This window comes from Monodon monoceros, unplaced genomic scaffold (assembly GCF_005190385.1).
Source record: "Monodon monoceros isolate NGI ecotype Baffin Bay Population unplaced genomic scaffold, NGI_Narwhal_1 Super_Scaffold_12, whole genome shotgun sequence".
NCBI lineage: Eukaryota > Metazoa > Chordata > Mammalia > Artiodactyla > Monodontidae > Monodon > Monodon monoceros.
In genome coordinates, this window is record NW_021703768.1 from 123,927,722 (window position 1) to 123,941,756 (window position 14,035).

Here is a 14,035-nt window from a genome sequence, read left to right on the forward strand (position 1 = left end):
ATGGAGAAAAGACAGTCTGTTCAATAAGTGGCACTAGGAAAACTGGACAGCTACATCTAAAAGAATGAAATTAGAACACTCCCTAACACCACACACAAAAATAAACTCAAAATGGATTCGAGACCTAAGCGTAAGACCGGACACTATAAAACTCTTAGAGGAAAACATAGGAAGAACACTCTTTGACATAAATCACAGCAAAATCTTTTTTGACCCACCTCCTAGAGTAATGGAAATAAAAACAAAAATAAACAAATGGGACCCAATGAAACTTCAAAGCTTTTGCACAGCAAAGGAAACCATAAACAAGACAAAAAGACAACACTCAGAATGGGAGAAAATATTTGCAAATGAAGCAACGGACAAAGGGTTAATCTCCAAAATATATAAACAGCTCATGCAGCTCAATGTTAAAGAAACAAACAACCCAATCCAAAAATGGGCAGAAGACCTAAATAGACATTTCTCCAAAGAAGACATACAGATGGCCAAGAAGCACATGAAAAGCTGTTCAACGTCACTAATTATTAGAGAAATGCAAATCAAAACTAAAATGAGGTATCACCTCACACCAGTTAGAATGGGCATCATCAGAAAATCTACAAACAACGAATGCTGGAGAGGGTGTGGAGAAATGGGATCCCTCTTGCACTGTTGGTGGGAATGTAAATTGATACAGCCACTATGGGGAACAGTATGGAGGTTCCTTAAAAGACTAAAAATAGAATTACCATATGATCCAGCAATCCCACTACTGGGCATATACCCAGAGAAAACCATAATTCAAAAAGACACATGCACCGCAATGTTCATGCAGCACTATTTACAATAGCCAGGTCATGGAAGCAACCTAAATGCCCATCGACAGACGAATGGATAAAGAAGATGTGGTACCATATACAATGGAATATTACTCAGCCATAAAAAGGAACGAAATTGAGTCATTTGTTGAGACGTGGATGGATCTAGAGACTGTAATACAGAGTGAAGTAAGTCAGAAAGTTGAAAGCAAATATCATATATTAACGCATGTATGTGGAACCTAGAAAAATGGTACAGATGGACCAGTTTGCAAGGCAGAAGTTGAGACACAGATGTAGCGAACAAACGTATGGACGCCAAGGGGGAAAAACTGTGGTGCGGTGGGTATGGTGGTGTGCTGAATTGGGCGATAGGGATTGACATGTATACACTGATGTGTATAAAATTGATGACTAATAAGAACGTGCAGTATAGAAAAACAAACGAACAAACAAAAAACAACAACTAATACTAAACTTTCTTTGGGTTATTTTTATGGAAATATGTTAATATAAATGTTTCAGACATTACATGAAATTTCTAAAAATCTTATATAGTCTGGTATAATAAGTCATAATTGTAGTTATTACTTTAAAATGTATATCTCAGAAATAACTAAATTTCCTTGTCAATAGCATTATTATGAACTTTCATCAAATCTTTAACCATGGTCATTTTTAAATCTTTTGTCATTTACAGACAGTTCTGAGTATACTCTGATGCTTTTGCAAAAGTGTTCCTATAAAAGGCTTTCATCTTCAAGGAATTCATGGAAAAGACTCTGACAAGTACAGGTTTCTGGTAACTGACTATACTGCTGAACTGAATAAATAAGCATTTTCAGAACTCTAATGGAAAACGGATGAATTCATAAAAGTGCTAACAAAAGATCAAGATTAAAAAAAATTTATTACGTGGGACTGAGTGAACTGATAAGGATGATTATAATTTTTTTGACTTTCTGTTTGAATAAAAAAAAAAAATCCCACAAGGACTCAGAGGCAAAAAATATACAAATTAATTATCACTGCAAAGTAAAGGAGCTGTTACAGTGAAGGATTACTGGACTGAATGGCAGTATTATGACATAGTATGAGTGTGTTTCGTGTTTGGTAATTGCAATCATTGTTGCTTTTGTTGTGGTCATCCATTTACAATGCTTGGTGTCAGTTTATTTATCTCTTGTAAAAATAAAATACAGTGTGTGTGTGTGTGTGTGTGTGTGTGTGTGTGTGTGTGAAAAAACAACAACAACAAAAAAAACAACCAAGCAACACCATAGAAAAGTACTTGGTATGTTTGGTCTTCACTAGGAAGAAAAATGATGAGGGAGGAGTTGAGAAAACTAGAACATTGATGAGAAATCCGTGAAAATTTGAATTATTATATATATTTTTAATGTTGGCAGCTAATTCTGTATTTTGTAAAACAGTGTACAGGCCAAACAACACATCCATGGGCAGCTGGCCTGTGCATCCCCATATTTATTGATATTACTGAATGTGTTTTAAAAAGTACATGTTTCTAAATAAAAATAAATAAAAATGTAACTTCTAAAAAAACAAATTTTTGTCCCAAAGGTCTACCATATGTGGGCACTTTGCTATGAATAGCTGATGCATCCGTCATTGTGGTATAGGGGCTTCCAACATCACGGGGGAGACAAATTTTGAATAAACAATATGTAAACACAGCATAAGCGCTACCAAATAGATCAGCTCAGATGTGGGTGACGTAAAGCCATCTTTGGAAGGTGTGGGAAACCGAGTTCTAAAGAATGTGTAAGGAGAAGGAAAATGAACTTGAAGGAACACCTCTCAGAAGAAGACTGTATGCAAAAGCCCAGAAGCAAGAGATAGTGTAGCTGGTATTTGGAGCTGTAAATAGTTTCCTATGAGCAGAGGGGGAGGAGCAAAGAGTGAGAACTAAAGTGAGTAGACATGATACATGTATGTAAGAACATATACCTAATTGTCAATGTGTAAAAAAATCCATTAGTTTAAAAATTTTAAAATACATGTAGATAATCTAGAAGAGGTGGCTCAAAGGAAAGAATAAGGAATATAGGGTATACGTGCCTGCTAAGCCCTCAAAAATGTTAGTTATTAGCGTAATAAAAACACAAAGTAGCAGTGTTCTGAGATGGAGACCTTATTTGTTCTCTGATTTGAGCTAGAACAAAGGGCAGAATCTGGGAAGGCCAAGAAGGAATTTAGTGCAGTGGTTAAGAGCCAGAGAGACTTGAATTCAAATCCAGGTGTTAAATATTAGCTCTGTGCCCATGGGCAGGTTTTTAACCTCTCTAAGCCTATTTCCTCATCTGTGAAATGGAGATAATGTACTTCATTCACAAAGCTGTTGTGAGGGTTAAATGCAATACTCTATGTAAAATAATTAGCACAAATTGACTGGCACAGAGAAGTCACTCAAAAATAGTTGCTGGTATTATTACAAAAGGAGGCAAAGGACATGTGGCAGAGGTTGGGGAATGTTCCCAGAAGATGCATGGTGATAAGGACAATTGTCTCAGCTGGGCATAAACTCCTCTTGCTGTGGCTGGGTCTGTTGTAAAGAATAATCCCATGGATGAATAGGCAGCCAGCCAAGATAGCTTGATCTTCCACACCGGTTCTAGCCAGGAAATCTCTTGAGTGTGAGTAGAATGTGAATCACCTGCGTACTGTAAATTAGTTATTATTATTCACTCAGCAAAGGTGGAAAAAGTGCTTGGTCAGAATTAATCACCTTAAAAAACCCAGTTACTTTAAATTCATTACATTTGAATATGGTAATGAGGCGTTTGTCATTTTTATAACTCTTTGTGGGGGAGAGTGTCTATTGTAGGATGGAAAAGGATTAATATTTAATCCTAAGAGTGTGCCCTTCTGTTTTTCCTTTCTCCATATTCATGGAAGTCTAGTATAATATTTGTTGCATGTCCCTACTTTACAGATAAGCAAACAGGCTTTGAGTCTGAAGTGATTTATCGTAAAATGGTGTTTAAAAATCCAGATTTTTCTGACTCTAACTGATGATTCTCGGCTGGCTTCACATTAGAATCACTTGGAGAACTTTTTTTTAAAACTAATGATGGTCAGGGTCTACTTCCAGAGATGCTATGGACTTGTTCAGAGGTAAACAATTCCTAAATATGAAATTCGTTGGTCAAAAGCAAAAACCTTTTTTTAAGTCTCGCTAAATACATGATTAAAAAGTTTTTAAATATGGCCGTGCAGCCTACTGAGGAAGCATGCTGAACAATCAATGGACTCCCCCCTCCCCCGTGCCCCTCTGCTTTATCCAGTTCAGAACATTTCAGAAGCAGGTTGAAAGCTGGGAGAATGAATTCAACCCTTTATGCTGTACTGAGAGCAGGGAGTAGTTCCCCCCACCCCCGGACCTTTGCGATGAATCACTGATAGCCTTAATGTGGTGATTTTTCAGTCTCATCAGAGAACAAACTCCTCCAAACATTCTAAATAATCAGAACATTATCTAACACTGGAATGAAATTGGTCCACATCACTTAACCAGTTGACCTTGCAGGCTTACTTCTCCAGAGGAAAGATGAACCCATTTCGCTTTATTTTTTTGTGGCACTGAATAAACAAGAATTTTGAAAAGTGGTCTCTTGTTAGTCTGTGAAATTGCAGTGATCACACGCTCTGTGGCTTCTTGCAGTCACTCTCTCCCTCCCTGAATTACACTCACACCAAGTTCTGGCCTTAGAGGAGATGGAACAAAGGCTGAGTCAAAACCTCTACTTTGGAAGGAGATGCAAGAGGGAGGAGATATGGGGATATATGTATATGTGTAGCTGATTCACTTTGTTATACAGCAGAAACTAACACACCATTGTAAAGCAATTATACTCCAATGAAGATGTAAAAAAAAATAGCAATTTATAATACTTAATGGGCACTAGTTTATGGTGATACAGTTTTGTACATCAATAAATGTAATTATGATGCAAAAAAAAATCTCTTCTTCACGTGCGTGCCCTTATTGCCTACTGACTGGAAGAAATGATAAAATGATTCTATTCTTTTAAAATCGTCTAAAGCAGTGAGACTTAAATTTGGGTTAATCTTCAGCCCTTTTAAGTAGCTAATAAAAGTAAGGCCCCCAGAAGAATTTATTAAAATATACATACTTCAAATATTCACCTATCTTGACCTCTTAAGGGTTCATGAATTCATAATTAAGAAACCTGACACTTTAAGAAGAAAATAGACGTGGCTTTCATCTTTTCCCAATGCAGATGAGCACATAGCAGAAAACGAGACAATTCAAACCAAATTCAATTCAACCAAACGAGACAATTCAAACCAAAACTATGTATCAAAAAAATTTTTTAAATTTGTTCTGAAATCAAAAAACAAACAAACAAAACTTTCCTCCTAAAAAAAAAACCAACGCAAGCACTGTGTTTGGTTCCCTGAGATATAATTTCTTCCTCGTGAGCATAGTTCACAAATTGCCCTGTGTGTGCAGATAAAGGCTGCTTCTCCTAAGCTGGCTTTCCAGTTCAGTCTGACACTTCCCTTCCCTACCCTACTGTTTCTGGGTTCTTTATCTTCTTTTTGTCTTTGTCTTCCTGACACCCAATCAGAGACACTTAAGAAGGAGCTTTTTTATCAGCTAACCAAAAAGAGACAGTAAAATGTAAGGTCATGGAGGACCCAAAAATGTCTCAGAAAATACATTAGCAGGAATTGGCTAGAAAGGGATTCTAAATTGGTACCTTGAAAATGGGTCTCCTGAGACCAAAATAACCCTGATAATTGTGCCTCTGCCCATTTTCTATTTTGAGTCAGAGGAGAGATTTGTAAGAAGTCCTGGGAGAGGGAGGGTGTGGGAGCTGGTCTAAAAGAGAGAAACAGGAAGGGCCCATTGTCTGTCAACTAAGAGGCTTTGTTTCGAAAATCCCAGGGCTAACATTTTAATGCTTTATTTGCAAAGGGGGACAAGATTGCAGAATAATAGCTCAAAGTTTGATTTGAGTTTGATTCTACCTCTTTCTGTCACCTCAACTTGTCCTCCTATACATGGAACTGTGACTGTGAATACTTGAGATATGTGACTGGAAAAATTTTGCTTTCTGTCTTTAACCTGCTAAGATTTACTGGGACCCAGAATTTACTTACATGTTTCCTTATTAAATAATAATATCAATAGCTGGTATGTATTGAGCCCTTACTATATGCCACACATTGTTTGAGGAGCTCATGTAGTCCTTACAATAATCCTATAAAATATGTTCTGTTATCTCTGCTGAGGCACTGAGAGGCTAAGTAGCGTGCCTAAGGTCAGAGAGCTTAGGAAAAAAAAAAGTGGTAGATCTTAAACGCAGGGAGTCTAACTGCAAGTCCTGTATTCTTCACTGCTACACTTTACTTCCCCTGAACCCATTTCCTCAGTGAACCCTGATGATCTGAGCAATTTAATGAAATTCAATCTTGGTAAAGTATAATTTTCAAAAAAAGGTTAAATTATGACTCTCATATAGATATAAACATGAACATGTGTCAAAGATTTTATTAACTCGTTAATGAGAAAACTAGGTATGTGTTAAAAGTGCCACTAAAAAAAAGACACATTTATAGATCAGGAATATTGAAATGAATGTGATATAGAGGCGAAAGAGGACTCTTCCACAATGGGAGGCGGAAGTCAGCTAGACTTCCTCCACCGGATAGAATTTGCATGTTTATAGACAAGACTTACTTTACTTTGCTATCAGTTATTTACAGCTTACAAAATAGTAACTCCCATGGAATCAGAATAAGATAACACTAGAAGGATATGCTATAGACAATGTATAGTTTTCCACTTAAGTACAGTTGTTTTTTGTTTTTGTTTTTCCTGTAATAAGAACATTTCACACTTGTTCCTCAAACCCAGGAAGATTTACAACTGATAGGTGTCAAAGGCATTTTAGAAGATAGACATATGAATAAAAAATGACTTACAAACTACCAGAGCAGACATTCATAAATGATTTCAATAAGGCAGATTGTTAAAGAATATAAATAAGGGAAGGAGAGATTCATTCAGCTCTGAGAACCTATTAGAATTTCTATGTGAGGCATTTAGGAGAGGCAATCTAGTTGGAAGAGGGGACTGGAGGCTATCCTGAAGCTGCTTTTAGATACCACTTTACATAAAACTAAGAAAAAGTAGATCATCTCTGTTAAAGAATTCCATGGTGCTTGGTAGGAGTCATTAAAGCTATCTCATGGACTTCATTTGAAATCTAGAAAAATTCCTTGGTATTTAGATTGACTTGGGAGTTAGTACAAAAATGTAGACGTGCTATCCAGACAAAGGGGTATCTTGATCCAAGACACAGAAACCAAGAGAGGAGAGGTGACATGGGAAGGGGAATGATAAGAAAGAGGCGGTAAGAGGAAAAGAGTGTGCCTCAAAACCCATGCTCCCTCAGCCTATGCAGGTCAAGACACCTACTAAGCTCTGTTTCCTTTCACAAGGACCTGACAGCAGGATACTCTACCTTCAGCCCAGAGCCCTAGCCCCAGCATAAAAGTAGATATTCAATATGTATATATTTCCTGAATGAAAAACAATATGGAAGGAAGAAAGAAGGAAGGAAAGGAGGGAGGGTGGAAGGGGGGATGGAAGGAAGGAGAGAAGGAAGGAAGGAAGGAGGGAGGAGAGGGAGGAAGGAAGAGAGAGGGGAAGGGGGATGGAAGGATGGAGGGAAGGAAGGAAGGAGGGAGGAGAGGGAGGAAGGAAGAGAGAGGGGAAGGGGGATGGAGGGAGGGAAGGAAGGAAGGAAAGAAGGATGGAAGGAAGGGGGAAGGAAGGAAGGGGGAAAGGAAAGAAAGAAGAAGGGGGGATGGAAGGATGGAGGGAAGGAAGCAAGAAAGGAAGGAAGGAGGGAAGGGGGGGAGGAAGGAAGAGAGAGGGGAAGGGGGATGGAAGGATGGAGGGAAGGAAGGAGGGAAGGAAGGAAGGAAAGAAAGAAGGATGGAAGGAAGGGGAAGGAAGGAAGGGGGAAAGGAAAGAAAGAAGGAAGGGGGGATGGAAGGAAGGGGGGAAGGAAAGGACAACATTGAACTTCATCTAATTGTTCCTCAAGCTTTACTGTTTCAGGGGAGAGCTAACCACCAAGGACCACCCTTCCCATATGACTCATTTAAGACCCTCCTCCACTCTGCCTCATGATTCCTTGTCTACTTCCCTCTATAAACCACAGGTCTCTGTCCTTTCCTTTGAGATGCTCCTCATTAATGAACGTTTTCCATATTGCAATACCCTAAATAAAATCATCTCTTTCATTGTCCTGTGCATTTTTGTCTTTCACAGAAGGAAAGAAGAGTTCCGGACCCTCCTGTGGGTCTGTGGTTTAATACAGGATGAAGGCATCCAAGCTTTTAATTTGTTTTGACTGCATCCTCCTTATATACATGAAAGAGCAGGGACCAGGCTGCTGTGAAAGCCTCAGAATATAACTTGACCAAGAAAGAAGAAACCATTGTCAGTAGCGCTGGCATAAGCATCTTTGTCTTTGGGACACAGGGTGAATCCAGGGACTTGTTTCAATTCCTCATTTGGGGGATTAGGGCATATAATGGAGAGTGTTTTTCCTTTCCCTTTTGGACAATGGACTGGGGTGAGGGGGGAAGATTTGAGTTGACTAACTTACAGCATGAACAGAAAGACTAGTTTAGAGTAAGAAATAGGAATGTATTTTTATTTATCCAAAGATGTGGCTAAAGGTGGATGCAAGCAACAAAGCTACCTTTGACCTGCTTAAGGAAAAAAAATGCGGGACTTTATTGGAAGGATTCGGTATAACTCAGTACTTGAAGAAAAAGTTGAAGAATAAGAACAGCTCTGAGATATAGATAGTAGAAAGTGAACAGACAGTGATGAGCGAGTTCCTACTCCTTTCAGCCTCACTGTCCCTCTGCCAAAGAATCAAATTCCAGGGAAAGGGCGTCTGATTGACAGGACGTGGATCACATGCTCACCTCTTGGCAGAGGGAGGTGGCTCAATCCTGATGAGTTGATTGGCAGTAGCCAAAGTGGGAGAAATTATACAGCAAAATGGGAGGTGGGAAGGACTGTTACGAAAAGGAAGAGTCAAGGATTTGGGGAAGGCAAAACAGCAGATTTACATAGAATTACCACGTAACTCAGTGATTCCACACCTAGGAGATATAAAAACATACATCCACACAAAAACTTTTACCTGAATATTTCTAGCAGTGTTATTCATAATAACCATGAAGTGGGAAACCTAAATGTCCATGAACTAATGAGTATACATTCATACAATGGAATATTATTCATCTATAAAAAAAAAAATGGATCGCTGTGCTCTGGGCAGTCCCCGCAGGTTTGTCTCTTGCTTCAACAGTGTTTGGACGGAATAGACCCAGGGTTGCCCCTTGCTCCCCCCTCCAACTACCCTCCAACCTTTTTTCCAGTCGCAACCTTCGGAATCAGCCACTCAGCTATCCTCGGCCTCCAGGCCCAGCCAGCGCCATTTTTTGAGCTTAGTTCCTTTTTACCAATTAAGCATGAGCTCCCAGGTTCGTCAGAGTTATTCCACCCAGGTGGAGGCCGCCATCAATCGCCTGGTCAACATGTATCTGCGGGCCTCCTACACCTCCCTCTCTCTGGGCTTCGATTTTGACCACGACGATGTGGCTTTGGAGGGCGTGGGCCACATATTCCTTGAAATGGCTGAGGAGAAGCATGGGGGCACCCAGCGTCTTTTGAAAATGCAAACCCAGAGCCACGGCAGTGCCCTATTCCAGGACGTGCAGAAACCATCTCAAGATGAGTGGGGCAAAACCCAGGATGCTAGGGAAGCCACCATTCTCATGGAGAAGAGCCTTTTGGATCTACATGCCCTGCACTCTGCCCGGGCAGACCCCCAGCTCTGGGACTTCCGGAAGAGCCGCTTCCTGGAGGAGCAGGTGAAACTCATCAAGAAGATGGCAACCACCTGACCAACCTGTGCAGGCTGGCTGGTCCCCAGGCTGGGCTGGGCGAGTATCTGTTCCAAAGGCTCACCTCAAGCACGACTAGGAACCCCTGAAGCCCACAGCCTTTGAGGAGCCCCTCTGGTGTCAGGGCTTCTGCCCAAAGCCTCTCTCTCTCCAGCCACCAGGCAGCTTTTTAACCACCCTGGGGCCCTCTCCCAAGACGTGGACCAAATGGAAACAATAAAGTTTTTTGCAGGAAAAAAAAAAAAAAAAAAGAAATGGAGTACTGATACATGCAACATGATTAACCTTGAAAACATTATGCTAAGTGAAAGAAGACAATCGCAAAAGACCATATATTGTATGATTCCATTTATATGAAAAGTTCAGGATAGGCAAATCCATAGAGACAGAAAGTAGGTTAGGTAGATTAGTGATTACTGGGGACGGGGAAGGAGGGGTGATGGGGATTGTCTGATAGTGGATACTGATTTCTTTTAGGGGGAAAAATTGTTTTATAATTATATTGTGGTGATGGTTGCACAACCCTGTGACTAAACTAAAAACATTGAATAGTATATTTAATTATATGAAATGTGAATTAATCTCAATAAAATTATTTATAAAGAAGCAGCAGCTTTTCCATTACAATATTGTTATTGCAATAATGAAATCTGTTCTAATTAACTTTTTTGTTTTTACTTGTTGGTAAAGTAGGTAGAAGCTACTGGAGTGGATCTTAAGAGATAAGAAAGGAAGTCACTGGTCAGTCATGAAACATAAATTACTCCTTTGGAATAGGGCACTGTTTTATGTTAGGAACAACTACCACCAGTGTGTTCCTTAGTTAGCTTTGTAAGTTATCAAAAAAGTATGGATTATTCTGTCAGTCCCTTACAAATGTGTCAACCAAACTAAAACAGGACCTGTCCGGAATGAGACTCACGTGAGGCAACATGGAATACTCTAGAGGATGCAGGCTAAGAAGTAGGAAATCTGAATCATCTCCATTGATAAGCCATTGACACATACGTGGTAAAAGACTGTAGGGAAGTTCCTGCCCTTCTCCAGGCCTCAGTCTCCTGACATGGAAAAGGAGAGTGATGGGATAGATTAGTAGTTCCCAAAGACCGTTTCTCATTAAGGGCTGTGATTTAATATTTCCTCAAAACAAATCAATGTAAATAAAAAGTGAACCAATGTAAAGAAAATTCTAGGCAAATCGTATGGATATTGTAGAGATATGGCAAAAACATGACATTAGTGTAAGAATTACTGAAGTTTGCCAAATGCTACGTGATACCTTTTGCTGTAATCTGGTTACGTGCAACAGAGGTGGGAGAATCTATTATTTTGTAAAGCTGGATTTTACCCCATTTATTTGATTTATGATAAAAAGTTTCTAAATAAGAATGATATTAGTAAATAATTATCATTTGTTAAGTTTTATTATGTGCCTGTCCTGACAAATAAAGGGAAAGTTCAGGAAGATGTTATGATCAGTCTAAAGTTTAGGTGAGTGGGGAAGGCTTCCCCAAAACTGAGGCTGGAAGGATGATAAGATTTAGTAAGGTGAAGGGCTAGGGAGCTTTTTGTAGGTGCAAGGGCATTGGTGAAGGTCTACGGTTGAAACTGAACATGTAGTTCATCGGGGGAGCTAATCTATCCCACGTGGTTGGAACATAAAGAATGAGCGGGAGAGAATTCCATCAGCCACCAGCACTTACTGAGCACACACCTCACTTCCCACAGTGTGCTAGGTGCTTTGCTGATTTCATTCAAGCCACAAAAAACTGTCTGGGGTCAGCATTTTTACTCCACTTTACAGATGGGGACTGAGGCTTAAAGTTAAAATATCTTGCCTGTGGCTGCAGAGGCAGTAAGAGGGAAAGCCTGGATTTGAACACAATCACTTTGCTTCCAGAGCTAGTAGGCTAAGCCACTAAACACTGCACACTGGCCACCTCAGCTTCCCCACAGCATTGCCATCCCTCAGATCTTCCTTGGTCCCAGCTAGACGACAGGCTGATTGAGCCATAGACGCCTTGCTCTGTGAACCTGGTTAGGAAGCCCATTGTTAAAGTAAATAAGACACTTGGAAAGCATAGCCAAAGCTATTAAAATTCTATAAGCCAGTTTTCTCCAAGATTTTGCACTTGGGGATGAATGTCAAAAGGACTTGTTAGGAAATCATATCTTTTAGAACTTCCATGTAATTTCTTTCTCCTTAACACAGAGTTGAGAAAGGTAAAAATAAGAGTGTTTTGTTTTTTCTGGGGAAAATTGTAAGTCTTTAGTTGGGACAATGATTGAAAAATAACTGGTCAGTTTTTGCCTCCACGCTATGATTTGGTACAGAAAGGGCAAAAATCACTCTTCACTACATGTATAAGAGGCTTGCTTAAAGTAATGTAGTTTCTCAGGGTTCAATGTGTGTTCCCCATAATAGAATAAATCTCTAATAATAACACACAGCACTCTTCCCATTGTTGATGCTCAAGTTCTTATTCCACACCTCCAACTGTATTGTTATTGAACAAAGGCTGAAGAGGGTAACACAGTGCAAGAATTTCTATGCTACCCATTCCAACTTCAACAGAGGGAACAAGTGACCCAAACGCTTTAATTCCAGCCCAAACTTTGAAAGAAAGCACTTTCGTTAATGTTTGAGTTCATTATCTTACCATTGGAATATTAAATTAAAAAAAAAAAAGAAACAAAAATAAAGGCAATGTTTACCCATGATGGCTAAGGATTGGACCTATATTTTGGATAAAATTGTCATTCTTTTGGCCTATTCCTAAGAGGCATTTTTAAATGGAGTCATAACAGCTATGATTCCCTATTGTATTCTCTTAAATAAAACGTTCATTGGAAAGGAGAAACGTTCAGGAAATTAGAAGATTAAAAAAACTAAAAGGTTTTTCTTTTTTCTAATGTGATCACTTTGATGTCTTCAATGGTCCAAGAAAGATGACTTGTGCATTTCAAAGATTTCACTCCATTCTTTCTGTTCTTCATTTCTCTGTGTTTGCACCATAACTAAAAGTGAGTCAAGTGTATGTCCTGGTTAGGAGTCTGAGAAGATGATTTAGGATGACCAACTGGCCCTGTTTGCCCAGCATTGAGGAGTTTCCTGGGATGCAGGATGTTCAGTTCTAAAATCAGAACATGCCTGAGAAAATCAGAATGAGGTTGGTCACACAAAGATGGTATTCTTTTGGCCTAGTTAGAGGTCTTTGCTTAAACAAACCAGAGAGGACACTCATCCCTTGTCTACTGAGTCACAGTCTCCTGTGAGCCCAGTCACTTATTATTTTTAAAAGCTTCCCACGTTGTTCTGATAACCAGCCAGGTTTGGGAGTTTCTGAGATGCTGCAGGTAATTCCTAAATAGAATCGTTTCTATCGGTCTCAAACGGAAAATGCAATCGATATAACATTTCCTTTTTCTAATTTTTGTAATATCTTTGAAGTCGAGCTGTGTTTAAAAACAAAAACAAACGGCTTCCATGACAGGAGGGACGGCTATAGTGTTAACATTTCACAAGGTGCGTGATCTTTTGAAGATTGACTTTTGTCCAAGACCCCAGGGACTGAAACATCAGCTACCCATGTGGTTTTGAGAAACCTGAGGGTTACATTTGGCCTCAATGATCTTCCATTCCCTCTGGTCTCTCATCCCTCATGGAGGGAGAGAGATGGGAAATGGAACTCTGGACAATTTCTGCTACTCTCAGAATCTTCAAATAAGATGCTGACTTCCCCCACTTTTGACTTCAGATTCTTAATTCGTCTTAAAACTGCAGTTCACAGCTTTACATTATAATATAATCTGTGTTTATTACAAAATATTTGGAAAATATAGAAAAATAAAAGAAGAGAAGAAAAATGATCCAACTGTCTTCTCTCCAATTCAAACAACCTTAATATTCTGATGTATTTCTTTTCTGCATTATTCCTTTGTATTGCCTTTGTATTATTACTGTCATACTCTATTTGCATACTACATTATATTGCTTTTTTTTTTTTTTTTTTTGTGGTACACAGGCCTCTTACTGTTGTGGCCTCTCCCGTTGCGGGGCACAGGCTCCGGACGCGCGGGCTCAGCGGGCATGGCTCACAGGCCCAGCCTCTCCGCGGCATGTGGGATCTTCCCGGACCGGGGCATGAACCCGTGTCCCCTGCATCGGCAGGCGGACTCTCAACCACTGCGCCACCAGGGAAGCCCTATATTGCTTTTTAAGTAACTGAACATGCTCCTGTATCATAACA

At 39.6% G+C, this 14,035-nt stretch overlaps 1 pseudogene; it reads left to right on the forward strand.

Moving 5' to 3' along the window:
- The first annotated feature begins 9,350 nt into the window (after nt 1-9,350).
- Nucleotides 9,351-9,785, forward strand: LOC114893129 (annotated as a pseudogene).
- Nucleotides 9,786-14,035: the final 4,250 nt, after the last annotated feature.